General features: G+C 37.5%; 1 long non-coding RNA gene across 2 annotated transcripts in view; it reads right to left on the bottom strand.

The window, feature by feature from the left end:
• Positions 1–300: 300 nt before the first annotated feature.
• LOC149126610 (uncharacterized) overlaps positions 301–22,778 on the bottom strand; it is a 45,342-nt gene continuing 22,864 nt past the window's right edge. For both annotated transcript variants that reach the window (XR_016233953.1, XR_016233955.1), the window contains exons 5-7: positions 14,939–15,064; positions 1,491–1,660; positions 301–1,119 (exon numbers count right to left, since the gene is read on the bottom strand). This is a non-coding gene — a long non-coding RNA (uncharacterized LOC149126610). The remainder of the gene's footprint in view (positions 1,120–1,490; positions 1,661–14,938; positions 15,065–22,778) is intronic.

Raw genomic sequence — 22,778 nt, 5'->3', positions numbered from 1 at the left:
TCCAAACATTATCTGAGCAGCATATAATTTTGGAAATTTTTACAATCCTTATGTTGGCTTATTTTCTGTATTATCTATATATATTTTAAGACTAAGCATTGCATCTTAAGTTTCTCGTCTTGTGGCAAAGAAAAGAAAAACAAGAATCCTCTCTTACTAAACAAGAAAGAGACACAATTTGGGCATTCATTTAATAGAGATGCCTTGGGTAGCAATGGCCTTTAAGTAAGAAAACATAACCTTTTTTTGAAAGATCAAATCCTGGAAGTGACTGAAGGCACTTTATTAATTATTTGGGCAAATGGGTTCTGGGACACAATGTCTACATTTGTTTTAAAGAGGTTTGTGTGTTCCAGACCTAAATGATAAATAATAATACAGAAAAACTGAAATTATAATGTTGAATTTTAAGGTGCAAGAGCATCAGATCTGTGAATAAAGATGAATGTGTCTGAAAATAAAGATGAAGTGAATAGCAAAAATTTACTTCTCTCTAAAGCTTTATCTGATAAACTTCATATTTCCTTGTAAGAGTCCACATTACTTTTACTTACTGTCAATGGAAATACATTTCTACAGATCTTGCTTTGTCAAATATAATCTTGTAGTTCTATATTCTTACACCAGTGTTAGTGGTTTCATTCAAATAGAATTTTCAATGATTTGCTGGCTTGTGAGTCAATACACATTTTAAATTTCTGTCATAATTTTTTAATTAACTCATCAATTTAAAGAGATAGCAAAATTATATACTGATATTACAGTCTATAAAATAACATGGTAAATGGACAATTCAATGAGTTTTTTCTTATTCTTGCCTCTTGAATTAGTATACATAATATTGAGTTGATAAGAAATCAGACTAGGAGAGAGAAATATAGATGTGTACGTATCTTAAACACTTGTTTAATTTTAGATTTTGCAGATGTCTGATACAGTCTGGTAAGTGAAGGCCATTTGATGTTGAGAGCAAGCCAGTGAACACTTTTTACAGGTAGACAAAAATATAGGTTCTGAAATACAGTTCTGAAAACTGTCACTTTCTGGTGAATGCTCCACCTCTAAGCACTGGAAATTCCATCCTCCATAGTGAACAGGATTATCTTCGGAGGAAAGTACCTGAAAACAAACCAGATGTGCATGGATTGAGAAAGGCTTCTTGGAAAATCTCTCATATAAAATAGTTTTGTTATGGCAACAGTGTGGTTCATGCTTGCAGAGCATAATAGATTTTGAAATGAGGAGCCATAGAAGAGTTACCAGTGGAGCGGTGTTTCTGTCTTCTGGGTCCTCAGATATTGGGCCAGGGAAGAGATAGGCCAGGTAATAGTGCCAAAAAATGGTGAGCTGGGAATACAGTTCATCCTTTCACCGGGAGGGGGGGTAGTTTGGACTCCACATATGGAGGTTATAAACTGTCCCAGGATGACATGATGGTGCATATTTGTACCTGAGTTGAGGCCTAAACTCTGAGTTAGGTTTCCACTTACTCTTTGCATTTATCCTTTTTGGTTTTGTAGCCTTTTAGACTTCTTAGTGAGAGGTAAGATTGCTTCGGAAGGAAATCGTTTTAGTCTTGGTTTGGGATTCTCAAGTTACATCTCTCACTTTCTTCGAAGAACATCTGACCTTCCATCCACCCAAAAGAGTTAAATTTGTTCTAAATTTCAGAAATGGATAAAGAAAGAGTAAAGGGAAAGGCACCATTTCATCTAGAAAGATGAGAAGCATCGTAAATTCTAGCCACAAAAACATTATACCTAATTCCAGATATGTCATTCATTCAACAATCATGTTACACAAATTTATTACATATTAATGTATGTACAATGTTAGATTCAGAAGTATAAAAGTGAACATGACATTTCTGCCACTGGAAAAATATTCTATTGAAGAACACAGACAAAAGAGCAAAAAGTGACAATACAGTGTTTAACATGTGTTTTACTGGAGCTATGATGGGTACCAAGGGGAAAGGGTAAGAAAATATTTTCAAAGAAGCAGTTGATGAGGCAAGATTGAATATCAAATATATGTGTCTGTGTAAAGGGTTATGGGGATGTGACAAGTAAGTATATTAGTACTATTCAAAGAAAAGTGGATGTTGGTTACTGAATGTCGAAATATGGAATTCTGATTTGATAGAAGGGAGAGATGATTTAAGTTTTTAACATAGGAGCAATGATACAGCAGAAATACATCTAAAACTTAAGTCAATTGCATAACTAGGTGAAGGGGGATGGAGGCAGGGAGGTAAGTTAGTAATTTATTTTTAGCAAAGTAAGCATGGAGCAGTGGAGACTTGAATCTGTGAAGGTAGTTATGGGGAAAGCAAAACTTTCCAGAATATAATTCTAGATTCTGTGATTTCTCTGCTTCAGGTAGTTTTCCTCCAGGAATGGTTATTTGATTGAAATTAGAGTGGGAAAATGCTATAAATCAGTCAGCAAGAACACCCAACTGATAGTTCAGATACTTTATATGAACGTCTCTTGATGTAAATATAAGTTTTGAAAGAGACATGGAAATAGATGTAAACAGAGAAGAACACAAAAGTTGGTTCCAAGATGAAGGTATTGATGTACACTTACATACCCATATATTCCTTTGTGTAACAGTGCTGTTAAAACAGTGTTGTTTTATCAACATTATAAAAATATTCTAAAATTATATAGGAATGACTATATGGATGGATTGGCACCATATAATTTCAGTTTGACCAATAGAAATTTGAGTTAAAATAAATTTTAATATACCTAAATATTTTAAATCCAAATGCTCTTTATAAGAAAGTGATCCATGTCTCATATTAAGAATTTAGCGGCCGGTGCCGCGGCTTACTAAGCTGATCCTCCGCCTAGCGGCGCCGGCACACCGGGTTCTAGTCCCGGTCAGGGTGTTGGATTCTGTCCTGGTTGCCCCTCTTCCAGGCCAGCTCTCTGCTGTGGCCAGGGAGTGCAGTGGAGGATGGCCCAAGTGCTTGGGCCCTGCACCCCATGGGAGACCAGGATAAGTACCTGGCTCCTGCCATCGGATCAGCACGGTGCGCTATCCGCGGCAGCCATTGGAGGGTGAAGCAACGGCAAAGGAAGACCTTTCTCTCTGTCTGTCTCTCTCACTGTCCACTCTGCCTGTCAAAAAAAAAAAAAAAAATTTAGCCAACTTAGAGTAATTTATCATAATAAATGTCATGAGAACATGAGGAACAAAATTCTTAATGAATGTTTATATTCCAGGAACTATAGCTAGGTGCTTAACTAGAACAGAAATACTATTTGAATTAGAATGTGCATGTATCATATTTTACTCTTTTAGTTGAGAAGTTCTATAGAATGTCATTAGTTCATCTTAACAAAGGTTATAGCATAGACAATTTTGAAAAATAACTTAGAATTCAAAATGAAAGTTCAGATAAAATTAACTTTTAGGCAATTGGTTGTGAATGGCATTATTGTTTAGACATATGTTCTACTTTGTATGAAGACTTGTTAGTGCCTATGCATTAGAGGCAGTCCCTATGAAGATAGTAAAAATTTGTTCTTTTTATTGGTAGAAGCTACTTTCTGTCAGTGATTTGTACATTTTTTCCCAAGGATGGATCACCTCAAATTTATCACTGCCACGTAATATTAACAAAGCAGATATTCTATAGTTCTTAGGTCACAATAATTATCTCCATACCTGAAGGGTAGTGTACAATTGCACAAATATAAATGAAATCCAATGTTCTCCTTAAGCATCCTAATCTCTGATTCCTTTTTTGAAGCCTTTGTGATTTGAAGTTTAAAAAAAGAAGAAAAAAAACCCTGAGTAACAGTTTACTTATAACAAAATAAATTACCCATTGATATCCAGTATACCAACCTAGTATTTGAGAAAAACAGAATTCTACAAAGACTTAATATATTCAGAATTTGACAAAGTGTGACCTATTTACTGGAGCAGAAAATGTACCACAGATTTTTCAGTGTTTCTTTTTTTCCTCCCAAAGCAGATAAATCATATTTACCAGCAAAAGAAAAAAAAGCCTCTTCTAGACTGATTTAGGGGAAAAACAGGGAAGAAATAGAGGAGGGAACACGTAAGAATTTTGTCTCGGAGAGACAGTTCCCCAAAATAAAATGTGTTACATTTAAAAAGATTTTATAGGAATGTCAAAATGTGGGAAACATATGATGAATTTATATAAAAGAAAATAGTTGTTACTGTAGATCCCTTCAGGCCTTTTACATACTGTGGAATAGTTCATAGATGTCACATTCACATTGCCATCTTTCATAGGAAACTTCTAAGGTTTTTGTTGGAGTTTTAAATATACTGGTAAGAGAATAAATAGCATTGTAATACAAAATCCCTCTCTCTAGCTTAGGTAGTCTCCTAAGCAATTTATTTCTATAGTAGTACTTTTTATATTTTTCTCAATGTACAAGTTCCCTTGAAAAATGGAAAATTTATTTTGCATATTCGTACATGGGAAGTTCCTTGTATTATATTCAATGTATAATAGTTCTATCAATAAATATTTGTCACATGCAAGAATTAGGAAGCAGATGCTACAGTCCATGAGCAATCTTTATATAAAAAGCATATTTGGGGGGCCAGCACTGTGGCACAGTGGGTTAACACCCTGGCCTGAAGCGCCGGCATACCTTATGGGTGCCGGTTCTAGTCCCGGCTGCTCCACTTCTGATCCAGCTCTCTGTTATGGCCTGGGAAAGCAGTAGAAGATGGCGCAAGTCCTTGGGCCCCTGCGTGAGAGACCCGGAAGAAGCTACTGCCTCCTGGCTATAGATCGGCACAGCTCCAGCCATTGCAGTCAGTTGGGGAGTGAACCAGTGGATGGAAGAACCCCCTCCTCTTAGCCTCTGTCCTCTCTCTCTGTAACTCTGATTTTCAAATAAATAAATCTTTTTTTAAACAAAAGAGTATTTGGAAATGTAAAGATTGGGATCCCCTTGTTGCTCAAGTGTTTAAAATAGACCAGTAACGTTTACTGATTAAATTTCTCAAAGTCCTTCCAAAAGGGACTTAGATAAAATAAAACTCATTTATATCTTTTAATAGTTTCATAAAATTCCAAAATAGAATGTCATTGTGACTAATATTGTAATTAATATTACTTTAAAAATTCTAAGTTGTGCACATTCATTGACAAACTAGGAAAATGATGAGTGATTTCATTTCTTAACCACATTTCCAGGTTTCACATTGATCCATGCATTAAGTCAAAGTCAGAGTTGGGGACTTTTATGAAGGTTTTTTTGTTTTTGCTTTTGTTAATGATCTAGGTATTTTGATTTTTATTTATTTTAATATAAACATAAAATTATATAGAAGGCAGTCTTTCAAATGTAGTTCCTTTAGTTATTAACAATCATTTCCAGTGGTCTGGTGGAACAGATAAGATGTGGCTAGATTGACTTGTGTCTAAATGTTACACATCACATTAAGGGAAAAACTTAGAAATAGCTTTTGGAACCCTTGAAAATCACTTTCAGTCTAAAGCCACGTGGTAGAAATGATCAATAATAGTGGCAATTTGATTTTGTTCATTTCTTTTTTCTTTTTTTTTAAAGAAACCTTTATTTTATTATTTATTAAAAAGGCAGAGGCAGAGACAAAGAAGTCTTCCATCTACTGGTTCATCCCCCAAATGGATGTAATGGCCAGGGCTAGGTCAGACCAAAGTCAAGAACCAGGAGCTTCTTCCATGTCTCCCATGTGGGTGCAGGGGCTGAGAAAGAGATCTTCCATCTGCTGGTTTACTCCCCAAATGGCTGGAGGAGTAGAAGAAGCCAGGAGCTTCTTCCCGGTCTCCCACGTGAGTGCAGGGGCCCAAGCACTTGAGCCATCCTCTGATGCTTTTCCAGACACATTAACAGAGAAAAGGAAGGGAAGTAGAGCAGCTGGGGCTTGAACCCATGCCCATATGGGATGCTGGTGCTGTAGGCGGGAACTTAACTCCCTGTACCAGAATGCCTGTCCCCTCATTCATTTCTTTTAGTGAACATGTTCATGAGTCACTAAAAGCCATTCATGCAGGACCAGGATGGATTTCAGTTCTTAGGTGACCTGCAGAAATAGTCTTTGATAAAACTAAGAGGGGATACACAGCTCTTTACTGCCTTTCTCCTACCTTTCTGTTTAGACCCTGGCACTGTTTAACTCAGAAAGAATGTCATCTTGGTATAGACCAGCAAACAGTTGATTGGCAGGTATTGGCTTTATTTTCTCACGGTTATTGATGTAATTTATTTTAGGAAAGCACCCCCAATACCACCATGAATCAGTTTCAAGTAAGTATAATCTGAAAAAAAAAAAGTAACCATAAAAGCCTCAAGAAAAAAATCAGCCCAGAGTTAATCATTTTATGAATATGCAATAAATTTGTTTCAAATTCTATAGTCACTGCCCTAGTTCAAGTAAATATTAATTTATATCTAATGAAGTGTCACTAATATTATGGATACTTAAAATTGCCTTTGATAAATGAACATCTAGATTATTGCACAACTTCTTTTTCAACTTTCTTCCAATTGTGATTTATTTTTTATCTAACTACCAGAAAAAGAAGACCTCTTGATTCTTTTACCATTTGTAATTTCTTAATTATGAAACTAGGTTTTCTAATTTAAGAAAATTAAATTCCTGTGCCCAACATTAAGTTTTCTCTGTATATTTCCCTAGGTTTTCATTTGCTACTCACTAGGTGAGCTTTTATTGTTTCATTGAATCTGTATTTTCTAAAAAGTGCACTACAATTTTTTGTAATAAGTATAATCTAAGTATAAGCTAAATAATGCAAGTTTAAGAATTTCTAAAAGAAATATATTAACTCATTGGTAAAAATGGAATAAAAGATTAGAGTTTCAGAAAATACCCCTTTCTTAGATGTAAATCAGGTGACTTGAGCATGACTAGAAAAAGATGTAGGTGTTAAGGAGGAATGATGACCTGAATCTCTTTCTCTCTGATAGTTGCTTGTTTTTTCTCTAATTTTAATACCATTATCATGTTTGTATTAAGAGATTTTTGTGTTCAAAGGGATAGTAAATCTTTTCAGATTTACTGAAAAGAACAGTGTGATTACTAACCAAGAGTAAATTTAGTTAAGTATACATTTTAGTTCTTGAAATGGAGTTGCAGGATTCTTAAATGATATAGTATATCACAATAAACTGAATGATATACCGCATGAACATTCCCGGTTGCAAATGGAGAGGTAGAAAGCTTAGGTTGAAACTCTTAAAATGTACAGGACAGATGGAGCAACTTTGAAAGGTCTGTCTGTGTGGCAAGAACCTTAACATGGGGACAAATGTTAGTTTTAGAGATCTTCATTCAGCAAATGAATATCGAGCACCTTTGTGTCTCAGGCCCTGGTATATACATTGAATATTTTTAAACAAGATTATTTAAAAGCTTATATTCATAGGTTCTGTGTCATTGGATAGTTATTTTTGGGAACAATACCATCTTTGGCTTTATAAATTCAACAAAATAACTTACAATTTTCTATTTCATGAAGTCCCAGGAAAACTGGCATATTTGCCAATCAGCTGTATCATGAACTGTCAGCTCCATTATGAGCAAATAATCAACAGTTAGGGAGATCAAACAGAAGCAGATGTTTCCATCTTTCCTTTTCTTCTTTTCTTACCATGTGCTGAGAAATACATATCCCATAAGTACGTTCTCTAATTCCTGTGAAATTGGGTCCTTATCTGAATCCCATACCTAAAATGGGCTTTCTCATATGGCCAAATCATGCCCAGAATTGACACATTAATATTGGCAAAATGATGCTTTACTCATTTCATTTGCATGTTCAAGTGGCATTTTTACTAAGAAATGCCTCTTCTTAATTTTATAATCAAACTCTGTGCTAGGCATTTGACTGAATAAAACCGTGTATAAAATGTGATCCTAGTATTCCAGAATCTTTTACTCTAGTACATATAATTGAAGACCTACACAGAGAAGTAATATCATGGCCAAGATTGAAAGAGAGGTGTAAGGCTGGATTGGGTTCAGGTTCCTCAACAGCAGCACTCTTGGCATTCTGGTCAGATTATTTTGAATGATAGGAACCCACCCTATACATCATAGAACATTTAGCAGCATCCTTGACCTCTACTAATGAGATGTCCACAAATATTGCCAAATGTGTCCTGGGGACTGAGTGAAAAATCACTTGTAATTTTGAACCACTGTATTAAATAAATGGAACATCTTGGTATGGATTGTTGTTATTCACTACAGCTTCCAGTGGTGGCAAACAAGAAAAATCCATACAGGTTATGAGGGCTGTTATTAGGTTGAGAAGAAGAAAGCATTTCAGAAGAGAACCTATTGAGAAAGTGGCTGAGCTCAAGATAGAAAAACAAGTAAGTATGAACTTTGTTCAGGAGTTATATAACATTCGTCTTTGGGAGGTGGTAAATTTTTAAAAATCTGATAGATTAAAGGGCAATCAAATTATAGAAATTTTGATTATTATATTTAAAATTGTTAGGTAGAACATAGTTTATATTACAAGCTTCACTGTATTTTCAAAATACACAAAATTGTAGAATTTGACATAATTAGGATGAATATTTTTAACAGAATCACCTTCTGTCTATGTTAAATTTGTTGAGTTGTGTTTGCTGTTTGACGCTGTGATATGAAGAATCCTTGTTTTATGAAGGTCTCTCTTCTGTGCTATGTAGTAGAGGTTGGCTAAATCAGCTCTGTATTTTTGTATTCCTCTAAGTGGAGCATCTAGCTATTAGGCAAAACTAAGCATTAAATTATTCCACCAATTTGCTGTAAATATTTGAAAATGATAGCTGTTGGAATGTAGAAACATTTTAAGTTCCCTTACGAAATTAGATGTGTTTTGCTCACTAATATAATATCTATGATTATGTAACTTCTAATCTTCCATAAGTGGAAAAATTAATAAAGTTCATAGTTCCAGCTCTAGAGGACAATGTTCAAGACATTTAGCCTGTTGTTCAAAATCCTCCCAAACATGCTCTCTACTTGTCACTTAGGCATATCTCCTTTACAAAGGTTTGCTACCGCTGAATTATTTGTCTACAATCCCTAGAGTCCCTTAAAATCTCTTATAACTCTTCTCACTTTCCCCACATCTTAATGTTTATGTCTTGCTTTTCCTCAACTTTTTGAATAACCGAATTAACTTTCCTTTTAACTTGTCTCCCAACCTAGCTGGATCTTAATTTATGATCATTCTAACCTATCGATACATCCATCTCCCCTGCCAACTCTTCAAAAACCACTGCATAATCTTTATATGCATTTGCTTACAATTAAAACTATAGTATTTTTACCACATAATTAGCTTCTACTGCCATGTGGATACCATCTTCCTCTATTTTGTAACATCTTGGAGGTGGGAACCATCTTAGAATTTCAGTCAGTACCTAGTACAATGTCCTCTACATAGTAATTGTTCATTATACAGTGGTTGAACAAACATTGAATGAGTTATATTTTTGTTTTACAAGTAAAAGTAGTGTAACAATCGATATAAAATATTAAGTAATTTTTTCCAATAAACAAATGTCAAGAAAAAGTGAAAGAAAGAATACTACAGATAAAATAATCAAATAACAAAACCATAATATGTTTTAGACATAGTAACCAAAAATATTGTGTGGAGTTTGGATCCTGGTTTGGACAAACTACAAAGGGACATCTTTGACAAAGTTGGAGAAATGTATACAAGGAATGTATAGTAGATTAAGGATCTATGGTATGACAAAGACATGCTTATTATGTTCAAATAATTGTCAATTAGAGTTGCATACTGAATTATTTTCAAAATAACATATTTGATACTAGATTTAAAATAGTCCAATAAAGAGTGAGAGTAACAATAAAACACTGGGAACATTTGACAAAATGTTGTTACTTATGTTTTTAAAGATTGATTTATTTACTTGAGAGGCAGAGTTACAGAGAGAGGTCTTCCATCTGCTGGTTCAATCTCCAAATGGTTGCAACGGCCCAAGCTGGGCCGATCAGAAGCCAGGAGCCAGAAGTTTCTTCCAGGTCTCCACATGGGTGCAGGGACCCAAGCACTTGAGCCATCTTCCACTGTTTTCCCAGGCCATCAACAGAGAGCTGGAGCAGAAGTTGCTGGAGCCTCCAGTTGGTGGGCTGTCCAGCAGCCTGGACTCGAACTGGCATCCATAAGGGATGCCGGCGCCTCATGTGGAAGCTTACTCTACTTAAGAGGCGGCCCCAAAATGTTACTTATTAAAGTGAAGGGTATATGGTGTACATTATGCTATATCTTTCTCTTTCAGTGCAGATTTAAATATTTCCATAAAAGGTTAAAATGTAGAAAATAAAGTGCTGTAGGAGAGTACTCAATAAGTCATTCTAACAGAGAATAAACTTTAAGATATTAACAATAAGGAGGATTCCAAGATGGCTAAATAGGGAAAAGACAAACTGCTTTAGATTCAGGGGAAAAACTAGAAGAAAAGTGTAGAAAGTGCATTTCCAGGGGACAGTTGGAAAGAAATTTTCAGTGGAAATTCTACAGAAGAAAGAGGGACACTGTGGACCAGTATGGAAGGTGCAGACATGCAGCAACAAGCATGGGCACCACACACGACCCTCATAGCTGAGAGCTAAAGGAGACTCCAGCTCTGGAGAGCAAGGTGACAGCAGACTGTGGCAGCCTGTGCCACTGGTGATCTTGCCTGAGGGGGAACCTTGTGGACCATGCTGTCTTTGAGCCCAGCCTGGAGCTTTAATGGGGGGCAGGTTACCCACCTAATCCAGCAAATGAAAAGCATGTTTCTTTCTCATCATCTCTCCATCAGGGCGCCCAGCAACTGGAGGGGAGAAGGTGCCATTTTGACACCAGTAGTAGCTGCAGTAGCTCTTGTGCACACATGTGATCAGGAGATTTTACCAGAGGGAAAATCAGCATTCCTCACTGACTTTGAGTCTGGCTGTGAGGGTTGAGAGGGGACTATGCATCCATGTAGGACTGTGAGGCTCCCCCATCATCTCAACACATCATAGGCTATATGGCTCAAACTGCCAAGGCAGAGCACCCACAGCAGCTGGCTCTGGGAACATCTCTGCTTTCTCTGTGGATGGGATAGGCTAGTGGGGCACAGTGGCACCTCTGTACACCATGACAGTGGGAGCCTTGCATGTTGTGAAAGTGGGAACTCTGACTTCATGATAGGGTGCAGGGTGTAGCAGGGTCTATGAGCAATCCCTGTATCTGACACCATGGAGTTAAAACTCCTTTATAGCCTAGGGTGGGTCATTGCAGAAGGTTCTGTTTTCAAACTGAGGGTTGCAAAGCCCTTTGTTTGGTTCATGTGCCAGCATGGGTGAGTATTGTACCCACTGAGGGCTAACCCCAGGCATTGATCACCTTGGAAGACAGGACTTGAGAGTATACTTGTGCTAACAGAGGTGATCATACCCTTCCCTTCTGACACTAGGGATCCACCACACTCAACTGTGTGTCACCCTTGATACTCATGTTCCCCCTGCCCCCTAGCACTGACCAGAGCTCCCTGGTCACACCCAAAACACCCCTCTGGGTATTCAATGAAAGACCACTTAACTAAGCCACAGGTACATAGTTCAAAGATAAAAATCTATGAGCAGAGAAAATCAAGTATTTACACAAATGCCTAAAAACAGAGAAATTCAAGAAAAACGAATAGGGAAGACAATGTGATTCCCCCAAAAGAATACAACACTTCAATATTAGAATGTGAAGATGAAGAGATTAATGAAATGCCGGTAAAGGAATACAAAAGATTGATCAGAGGATTGCACAGAAGCAATGAGAAGCAAATTCAGAAGTTAAAGAAATCCATACATGACAAAGAGGGAATTTTTTCCCATGAGATTGAGATTCTGAAGATAAATCAAACTAGGATGTTAGAAATAAAGAATTCAATATGAAAAATAAAAAATAAAGTGGAAAGCCTTAAAAGACAGACTAGGTGAGGAAGGCAAAAGAATTCTGAGCTGAAGACAAATCTTTGGAAGTAAGTCAGACCAAAAGAAATAATAAGAAATTAGAAAAATTAAAAACAATGCTTGAGATTTATGGAATACTGTCGCTCCCCGTCTTCGTGGAGGAACGACACAGGACCCTGCGCTGTTCTTTTGTCTGCTCGGCCCTCCCCGGGTTTGCTGCTGGTTCTTCCCGGGTTGGCTACCGACCCTTCCACCTCCATGGAAGGGTGGTTCCCCCTGCCACATTCCCCACTTCCGCGGGGGAGCAGCACACCGCCGGCCGGCTCTCTCGGGGGCTGCACAGGTGTTCCCTCAGATGTTCCCCTTAGATGTTCCTGGTGCATGTAGTCTCACTCCTCCTTTATAGTCCTCTTCCACCAATCCCAACTCTGCTACCCACACGCCAAGTACGCCGCTCTCCTCCAATCAGGAGCAGGTCCTACAGTTTATTGGTTGAACTGGAGGCAGCTGTGTAGAAGCTGTTTCTCCCTTCTCAGCGCCATATTGTGGGAGAGCAGATGCATAGAATAAGTCTTAATTCCAGTAACTTAGTCTAGTCCGAGTTGCTCCCAGTTGCTCCCCACAGAATACTATCAAAGGACCCAACATACGGGTCTTAGGAGTTCTTGAAGATGTGGAAAGAGAAAAGATTATAAGGTCTTTTAGTGAAATATTGTAGAACACTTTCCTGATTTGGAGACAGAAAGGGACATCCAATTACACAAGGCACATAGAATTCCTAGTAGACATGACCAGAAAAGATCTTCACCATGACATGTTGTAGTCAAACTTTCAACAGTAAAACATACAGAAAAGATTCTAAAACATGTATGGGAGAAATGCCAGATTACTTTCAGAGGATCTCCAATTAGACTTAAAGCTGATTTCTCAATTTCTCATCAGAAACTCCATAGACTAGAAGAGAATGGAGAGACAGTCCAAGTCTTAAGAGGAAAAAAAAAATAGAAGTCGACTCAGAATATTTTACCCTGTAGAGCTTTCCATTATGAATGAAACTGAAATAAAGATCTTCCATAACAGACAGAAATGAAAAAATTTGTCACCACTCATCTAACCTTACAAAAGATGCTTAAAGATATACTACACATAGAAACACAGAGACATGCTCATCATTATAAAAGAATATGAAGGCATAAAATCTCCCAGTAAAAGTATAAAAGAAATCCAAATCAGACATAGGAATATTTTTTTTTTTTGACAGGCAGAGTGGACAGTGAGAGAGAGAGACAGAGAGAAAGGTCTTCCTTTGCCGTTGGTTCACCCTCCAATGGCCGCCGCGGCCAGCGCGCTGCGGCCGGCGTACCGCGCTGATCCGATGGCAGGAGCCAGGAGCCAGGTGCTTTTCCTGGTCTCCCATGGGGTGCAGGGCCCAAGCACCTGGGCCATCCTCCACTGCACTCCCTGGCCACAGCAGAGAGCTGGCCTGGAAGAGGGGCAACTGGGACAGGATCCGGTGCCCCGACCGGGACTAGAACCAGGTGTGCCGGCGCCGCTAGGCGGAGGATTAGCCTAGTGAGCCGCGGCGCCGGCCCAGACATAGGAATATTTACAGAAAAATGGCAAGCCCAAGTTAATACTTATCAATAGTAACCTTTAACATAAATGGCCTAAATTCTCTGATTAAAAGATACAGACTGGCTGAATGGATTAAAAAGCAAGACCCATCTATTTGCTGCCTATAGGAAAAAAACTTCAACAAAGATAAGAAGACTGAATGTGAAAGGATGGAAAAGATGATAACAGAAAGCAAAAATGAGCAAGTGTAGCCATTCTGATATCAGACAAAATGGACTTTCACACAAAAATGGTTAAGACAAGTTCATTATGTAATGAATAAAGGATCAATTCAACAGGAAGATGTGACTATAATAAATGTATATGCAACCAATGCCAAGTAATTGGCTATTTAAAACAAATGTTAATTTACCTAAAGAGAGAGAGCCTCCAATACGATAGTAATGGGGGATGTCAACACCCTACTTTCATCAATGCACAGATGAACCAGACAGAAAATCAACAAAGAAAACAACAGAGCTAATCTACACTATGGACCAAATGGCCCTAACTGATATCTATAGAACCTTTCATCTCACAATTGTAGCATATATATTCTTTTCATCAGCATATGGAACTTTCTCTAGAATATGCTAGGCCATAAAGCAAGTCTCAGCAAATTCAAAAAAATTAAAATCATACCATGAGCATGCCACTTTTATGATCATAATGCAATGAAGTTGAAAATTAACAACTCAAGAATCTCAAATGGATGCAACTGGGAACCATTACACTTAGTGAAATAACTAGTCCCAAAAAGATGAATACCATGTGTTTTCCCTGATATGTGTTAAAATAGAGTACCAAAAGAATAATGTATAGAACTGAAATTAATATTTTGAGATCCAAATGATTGACTACAGGCCTTGTCTCTACTGTTGAGAAACAGTGTTTTTTCCTTCATACTATTTGTTGAACTCTTTACATAGTGTAGGTTTAATCTTATGAGAATAAAGTAAAAAAAAAGATCATTTTTTAAAAAAGAGGGAATAAGAGGAGGGAGGAGGTTGGGTGGGAGTATGCAGGAGGGAATGTAGAGTTGGAAGTTTCAGTATGCTCCTAAATCTGTATATAAAAATACATGAAATTTGTTTACATTAAAAATTGTTACAAAATTATAAAAGGGACAGTTAATGATAAAGAAAATTTTATTTTATAGTCATGTTCAACACCTATAACCAACTCAACATGTGAAGATATTCCATTTGTTGCATAATGTCCTACTCTTGTATAACACAGAACAATATTGAGACCTTAGGTAGTCTGATTTTTACATTTTTCTTAGGACCCTATTTATTATTCTTACTTATCTGACTTGACGGAGTATAGATTCAACACAATAGTTACTCACCCAAAGTGATTTACTCTCTCATCTTGAGATTGACCAATAATCTGAAAAAAATGTGTTTTTCTTCTTCTCATGCTGAACTCTATCTACTCATTCACATGTTGCAGAAATGATTTGAAGAAAATATTCCTTTAATAGACAAGTCAGGGATCAGATGAGTGGAGATAGGAATTTGTCATGACTCAGTGGAAAACACTAAAGAAAGATGGCAGTCAATATCAGAAAACACAAGAAACGGCAAAGTGAGCTTTACATTAGTTATTTTCAAGTCCTTCTCTCATATTCATTTATGTCTTCCTACTTTCACAAACAAGACCTGTTTATGGCTCATTCAGTTGAGTTAAAGTGTTTAACTTTGGTTATCTCCATTTGCATGCTGAAGCTACTTCACAAAAGTACAAAAATTAAGTTATATTCTTGTTCTTGATATGGAAACACAAGGTCTGAAGATCATTAAATGGTAAGTTATCATTTAACCTTCTCTCTGCTAGTTCATTTCCCGAATGCCCACAATAGCTGAAGCTGGGCCAAGAAAAAGCCTGCAGCAAGGAATTCAATCTGATTCTTTATGTGTGGCAGGGACTCAAGTATTTGAGTCCACACTTGCTGCCAACCAGGGTATGCATCAACAGGTTGCTGGAACTGTGACTGAAGGTGGAACTCGAACCTAGACACTCTGATATGGGATGCAGGCATCCCTATACCAGATGCCTGCCCATTATTCGTCTTTTGCTTCCAATCTTTTCTTTCTCTAAAACAAACTATGAGGTGATTCCAGGTTAGGTTTCCTGAAATGTACCCATAATTCACTTTCACTGGATTACCATTGCCTATCCAGTGTTATTCACTAAGTATTTCAGCCCTCACAAATCTGTTCAGGCTCTGAATTCTAATTATGATTTTCTTTTTACAACAGAAACTGTAAACCAATTCTACTTCCCTGAAAATATTCTGTTTTTGGATATCTTTCCTTTGGTTTATAATATTCCTGTCATTTAAACCATTCCTTCTAAACATTTCCTCGAGACAGTCTCCAATTCTCCCTTCCAGAATCCCTTAACCTAAAGCATTTCTTTGCCCCTTTCAGAATTAGCCTCTATGTAGGGCTCTATAGTTGATGTGTGTCCTTATTGGATATTTTCCTTATGGTTATAATATGGTATTACTTTTATTTCTCCAATGAACCGTAAGCTGAGAGTATACCATATCTATTTCTTTTTTTTTAAAGATTCATTTTTACTTATTTGAAAGAGTTACAGACAGAGGTAGACACAGAGAGAGAGAGAGGTCTTCCATTCACTGGTTCACTCCTCAGATGGCCGCAACGCCCAGAGCTAAGCAGTTCAGAAGCCAGGAACTTCTTCCTGGTCTCCCACATGGGTCAGGGGTCTAAGGACTTGGGCCATCTTCTACTGCTTTCTCAGGCCATAGCAGAGAGCTGGATCGGAAGAGGAGCAGCCGGGACTAGAACCAGCACTCATATGGGATGCCGACACTTCAGACCAGGGCATTAACTCACTGTGCCACAGCGCTGGCCCCAGTATACCATATCTATTTCAACTTTGTTTTCCCTAGTCTCTGCAATAGTAGTCTATACTTAAGATATATTCAGTACATACTGGTTAGATTGCTGGTGGAAGGAATTAATAAAAGTTCTGCACAAAGACAGAGATGAACAGTGTTTTCACAAGTTAAAAAAATTAGAATGTTTAAATTCTAGTTATGAAATAAATCAATACCATTTAATTGGGTTGTGCTACATATTGGGCTAAATGCATTCTTTGCACTGTCACACTTAATGTTATCAATTCTAAAATTTTATGGATGAAAAAACTGAAACTTAGACATGTTAGATAACTTTTCCATACATGGTCTAATATTCAAACCCACATCTGATTGAAGTCAAACTGTGTCTATTTTTAAATTATTTAATGTGTGTGGGAAGTCCTAAAGTGTGTAGAATACACATCAAGGAACATCTCGGGAGTTCACAAAATATTAAAAGATGTGACAATGCCTATCACCATCCTGTCAGTAACAGCAGCCTCATGTTTGTTTGTTTTATGTGATAAATTTTTTGGAGTTCATCTTTACTTTGGATAAGTAGAATATCGGGCATCACTTCCTTATTTGTTTATTTCCCTTATTATCTGCAGTCTTTAACCTGAGGATTTTACATATTTAAATTATTTGCTTGAATTCATTGAAAGATAGTACTTCTAAAAGTGAATTTAAAGATGGAATTACAAGTTTATTTTGGTACAAAAAGTTTTTACTTTTATGTAAAGTATTTTCATAATATGGAATTTTTATGAAGTTGTTGATGATCCATTAAATACAAGGATTTCAAATTTTTGCACAAAAATTTATCTTCTAATGCCTTTCCCCGTGAACTTTACACTAAATGTGCCAAGAATACTTTTAAAATAGAAATTATTAGAAGTTATATTTACTTCTCCAAAGTAGGCATATTTACACAATTCCATCATGTTCTACCACACATGTTTTAATCTACTTCTGTAATTGCTCTCAGAACCAACTACTAAGCCTCATATGAAAATCAATTTCAGGGAGGGATATTATGGCATAGTGCATTAAATTGGAAATTGGGACTCCAGAATCCCATGTTGGACTGCTTGTTTGAGTCCTGGTGCCTCTGCTTCCCACTCAGCTCTCTGCTATGTGCCTGAGAAACCAGAAGAGGATGGCTCAATTGCTTGAGCCCCTGCTACCCAAATGGGAAACCAGAATTTAGTTACTACTCCTGACTTTGGCCTGGCCCAGATCTGACTTTTGCGATCATTTGGGGAGTGAACTAGCAGATGGAAGGTACTGTAAACACAGGTACTTTTTTGTACACTGAACATTAAACAAGGCCCTAGAGTACCATGTGCTTTAAAACATTTTGTGTCCAGAGTCCTTAGCTCACAGATCTAGAGGAGTGTACAGATGGCTTCCAGGCCACATTGTACAGCATGTGTCTGTCCCACAGAGGACAACTACTCTGTTTCTTCTGTAGTTATTTTTGTGAGTCTAAAAAGATGCATGGTCTACTTCTCACATCTAGAGGATATTTTATTATATATAACTATAAAAATTATATGCTGATGTTTAAAGTTTATGGAAAATACAGTTATAAGATAAACTTATTTTGCTGCAAAAATCTTAAAATCAATGCATTCAATGGGTCATTGAAAAGTTAATGAAAATGTATATTATCAAAACTATGCATGGATATCAAGTTTATGGCACCAAAATAAATACCTTTAATTCCCATTTTGTATGAGCTTTTTTTGTTTAGGCAGGGTTACAGAGAAGGAAAGAGACATCTTCCATCTGCTGTTTCACTCCCCAAGTGGCCACATGACTGCGGCTGAGCCAGGCCAAAGCCAGGAGCCAAGAGCTTCTTCGGGGTCTTCCATGTGGGTGCATTGGCCCAGTGACTTGAGCCATCCTCTGCTGCTTTCCCAGGCACATGAGCAAGGAGCCAGATGGGAAGTGGAGCAGCTGGGAAACAAACCCTAGCGCAGATGGGATGCTAACCTGACCCATTGTGTAGATGATAGCCTAACCCACTGTGCAATATCACTGGTCCCAGCCCCTTCTATGAAGTTTTAAAAGTTCTCACAAATGGGCCTTATTATGAATATGCAAAAATAATACAATTAAGTAATTATGGAGTGGTCATTCCATACATGTTTATTGATCATTATTAGGAAGATGATTATTGTTTCTTGAACTCCAGAGTTTGAAGAATATGACTTTTAGGGTAGTGATTGGCCAAGCTTATAGCTAATACACACGTGAGAGGCAGCAAATGATGGTCCCAGTCACCCATGTGGGAGACCTGGATTGAATTTTGGGCTCATGTCTATGGTTGGCCCTACCCAAGCAGCTGTGGGCATTTGGGGAGTGAAGTGGTGGATGGGATATCTCTCTTTTTCCAATTAACGAAAAAAAAACTTTTAGAAAAACAATATGCCCTTTTGTAATATGGATTTTAAATTATTTAGAAAATCTATAAAGTTCTTTGGCATCTACAACATTACCTTCACTAACCAGGAATATTCACTTTATAGTTTTTTTTTTTTTTTTTTTTTTTGACATGCAGAGTGGACAGTGAGAGAGAGACAGAGAGAAAGGTCTTCTTTTTGCCGTTGGTTTACCCTCCAATGGCCGCCATGGCCGGCACGCTGCGGCCAGCGCACCGCGCTGATCTGAAGGCAGGAGCCAGGTACTTATCCTGGTCTCCCATGGGGTGCAGGGCCCAAGCACTTGGGCCATCCTCCACTGCACTCCCTGGCCACAGCAGAGAGCTGGCCTGGAAGGGGGGCAACCGGGACAGAATCCGGCACCCCGACCAGGACTAGAACCCGGTGTGCCAGCGCCGCAAGGCGGAGGATTAGCCTAGTGAGCCACGGCGCCGGCCACTTTATAGTTTTTAAGAACCAGTAAAGTTTACTAGATATTTGGGCTCTTCTTTGTCTAAGTTTTCAGCAAGAAAGGACAGATGGAATATGCATTGAAATATATATAATTTCTTCATAAATTTGCTCTTATGATTTTAAGGAATAAGATCCTTGAAAAATGAAAGTGAAATTTTTCTATAAATACTAAGTCATTTGACATGTTTACTTATAGCAACAATAAATTGGTATGTGGGGATTTCCATATACAAGTTTATAAATTTACTTTTTATATCTCAAAGGAGAGACCAACCTCGCTCAGTATTTTCACAAACAGACATCAATGTCAATAAAACATGTTTGTGGAAGTTATTATGTAATTATCTATAATTGTAGATAATTACATAACATAAATGCAGAACTCTAACATTTGTTAACCATTCCTGTCTGCAATATAAATGAGTTCTTTTCAAGTATTAGTTGTGATACAGGATTTTAAAAAATCATTTCTAAGATGCACTTATTTAATTTTAAAATTTGACCTGAGGTGCTTCTCATAATCAATATAAAATTACTGATTATTCATCTTTTCTACTGAATGATTTTCATTAAATAGGTAATGTGTCTTACAACCAGTGTTGGTTCATAGTTAAGGAAACTAACTATGCTGCGCCATCCATTTCTATGCTTCTATGTTTCTATGCTTCTATGTTTCTGTGCTTCACCATCCGTTGCAGTTTTAAGTTTGTACTCAGTTAACACCCATGATCTTTTATTCATTGCATTTATTTAGTTTTGCAATGAAGTATTTATGAACACTTATTATATCTTAGTCATTACATTCCATAATATAGATGTCATAGACTTCTGTAATGTTAGTTTTTCTCTTTTTCTTTTTAATTGCCAATGTGTGAATTATGAACAAGTATCTTCAAAAAACATATGGAAACAGTGATCTAACTCCTAATGTGTTTGGAACAGCCATGTCTCCCTAATGAAAATCAAAAACTAACAGTGCTGTTATCACAAAAAGAAGGTTGTAATTAAGAACAGAAAGTTGTCTCAGAGGCGACTTAAATTCAGGTCTTAGAATCGAATAAAAATACCATTTTTTCTTTGTTTTAAATTTATTCTAAAGAGGTATAATTAAATTATTATAATGATATGAGATACATTTAAGATTTATTTATTTATTTGAAAGTGTTACAGAGAGGCAGAGGCAGAGAGAAAGAGAGAGTTCTTCCATCCACTGGTTCACTCCCAAATGGCTGCAACAGCTGGAGCTTGGCCAATCCGAAGCCAGGAGCCAGGAACTTCCTCTGTGACTCCTGCACAGGTGCAGGCCCAAGGACTCAGGCCATCTTCTGCTTTTCTGGGCCATAGCAGAGAGCCGGATGGGAAAGTGGAGCAGCTGGGACTCAAACCAGCAAGCATATGGGATTCTGGCACTGCAGAGGGCAACCTTGACTGCTATGCCACAGTGCCGGCCCCATGAGATAAATTTTTAATAAGTCCTCAGTGTTATTCCATCTTGAGATTTTATGAAACTAGCAGCATTTATAATTGACATATTTTCATATTCTGTTATCTGTATAGTTCCTGTGGTACAATGTATATGAGCCCAATATTCCAATATTTTTATTTAGGGTAGAGTACGATCTAACTTCATTGAAAAGGAGGAATGGACAGTCATAACATCAAGAAAACAAAAATATCCTAACTTTCCCCAACCACCTGAGGTCTTCTATCACCATGTAAATGTAACTATAGTTTTCCATAGTAATCCTAATATAGTCATAATGTCCATTCATGCATTTGTTTATTCAGTCATTTATAAAATATTTACTTAGCACTCTATCAGATAATAATATATGGCAAAGCAAAAATATGGAAAAATGACATAAACAGAGAAGACAGCAGACATTCTAACACAGTTTTTGTATCGAAGCAGGAGACAGAGTATAATCCTATCCTAAAATAGACAGTAGGTAGGCTATGTCACAAATAAATGCATGTGTAAAAATTTGATTTTTTTTCCTCTGGTGGGCTTTTTTTTTATTTAAACAAGTCTCATCTTGCAGAGAAGAAAAAGCGACCAAGAGTCCAATACACAGAGGCTATTTTTGATTCATTTATACAGCAACTTCTCATCAGTGTAACCAAATGCCTATTTAACATCTCTATTGAGGTGTCACATAAGTATCATGAAATTAACTTTACCAAGACAGAACTCCTGCTACTTCCTCATTTTTTTTTCCTTCTCAATAAATAAAATTATTATCCAAAAACATGGTCCCTCCCTTTCCAATCCAATGTACTGTGAAATTCTCTTATTTTTTTCTTCTAGGCCTCTCGCATATACGATGTTCCATACCTACTTTGCTAACGCTTACGTTTGTACTGCAAGTACCTTTAACTGGAAGTACTCCAATCAGGCTTGCATAATCTTAACTTCATTTATTCTGCTAGGTTATTTATTTTAGTCTTACTACTTCACACACATTTTCTAAATAGCAACCATGGTTATCTTTGAACCATGTATTATTGTCTCATACTCCCTCTTTATTTAAATAATATTTAAAGGATTAATTGATTTGAAAGGCAGAGTCTCTCCTTCCCCCCAAACACACAGTGGGAGGAAGTGGGGTGGGGGAGAGAAAGATCTTCCATCCACTGGTTCACTAACCAAATGTCTGCAACAGCCAGGCTGGTCCAGGTCAAAACCAGGAGCCTGGGATTCCACCTTGGTCTCCCTCATTGGTGGTAAGAACCCCAGTACTTGGGTCATCTGCGGCTTTCCCAGGTCCATCAGCAGGACGCTGGATGGGAAGGGAGTAGCTGGAACTCGAATTGGCATGCTGATATGAGATGTTGGCATCTCAAACAGTGGCAGCACCTTCTGTGCCACAAATCCAACTCAGTACATACCTTTCCACAGTGCCCTGGAGAATGTCCAGGTCAGAAAACACTGAATGATGGGAGAGACACCTGTCCCCCCAAGCTCTTCGCAGGCCATTCTCCCCATTGCTCACCAGTGCCCAGCTCCCGAATCAGCGGCGTGTATGTGTGCTTCTATAGCGCAGCTCCTGCACTGCTGTTCTTCCTGCCTGGGAAGCACTTCTCTTCTTAGAAATCTGAACAGCTTGTTTCTTTGCTTTCTTCATGTGTTCAATGTCACTTCCTCAGAGAGGCCTTCTGCAATTGGCCTAATCCAGCCCTCAGCCTCTCCACCCCCCACCCCCCATTATTCTGGCTCAAGCTTATTTAAGGCATAAGAACTATCTCAGTTTGTAATTGAAATGTAATGTGTTTATTGTTTCAAATCTTTTCAAAGGTCTAGACTTCATGAAAACAGAGACTTTGTCTTGCTCACTGCCGTTTTTCAATTTTTTTTTTTTTCACTGAGTCCCCGGTGTAATGCCTGTACTGAATAAAAC

This window comes from Oryctolagus cuniculus, chromosome 5 (genome assembly GCF_051225735.1).
Source record: "Oryctolagus cuniculus isolate XC-2025 breed Fujian yellow rabbit chromosome 5, ASM5122573v1, whole genome shotgun sequence".
Lineage (NCBI taxonomy): Eukaryota > Metazoa > Chordata > Mammalia > Lagomorpha > Leporidae > Oryctolagus > Oryctolagus cuniculus.
The sequence above is the reverse complement of the archived record's forward strand: the minus strand, read 5'-3'. Positions and strand labels throughout refer to the sequence as shown.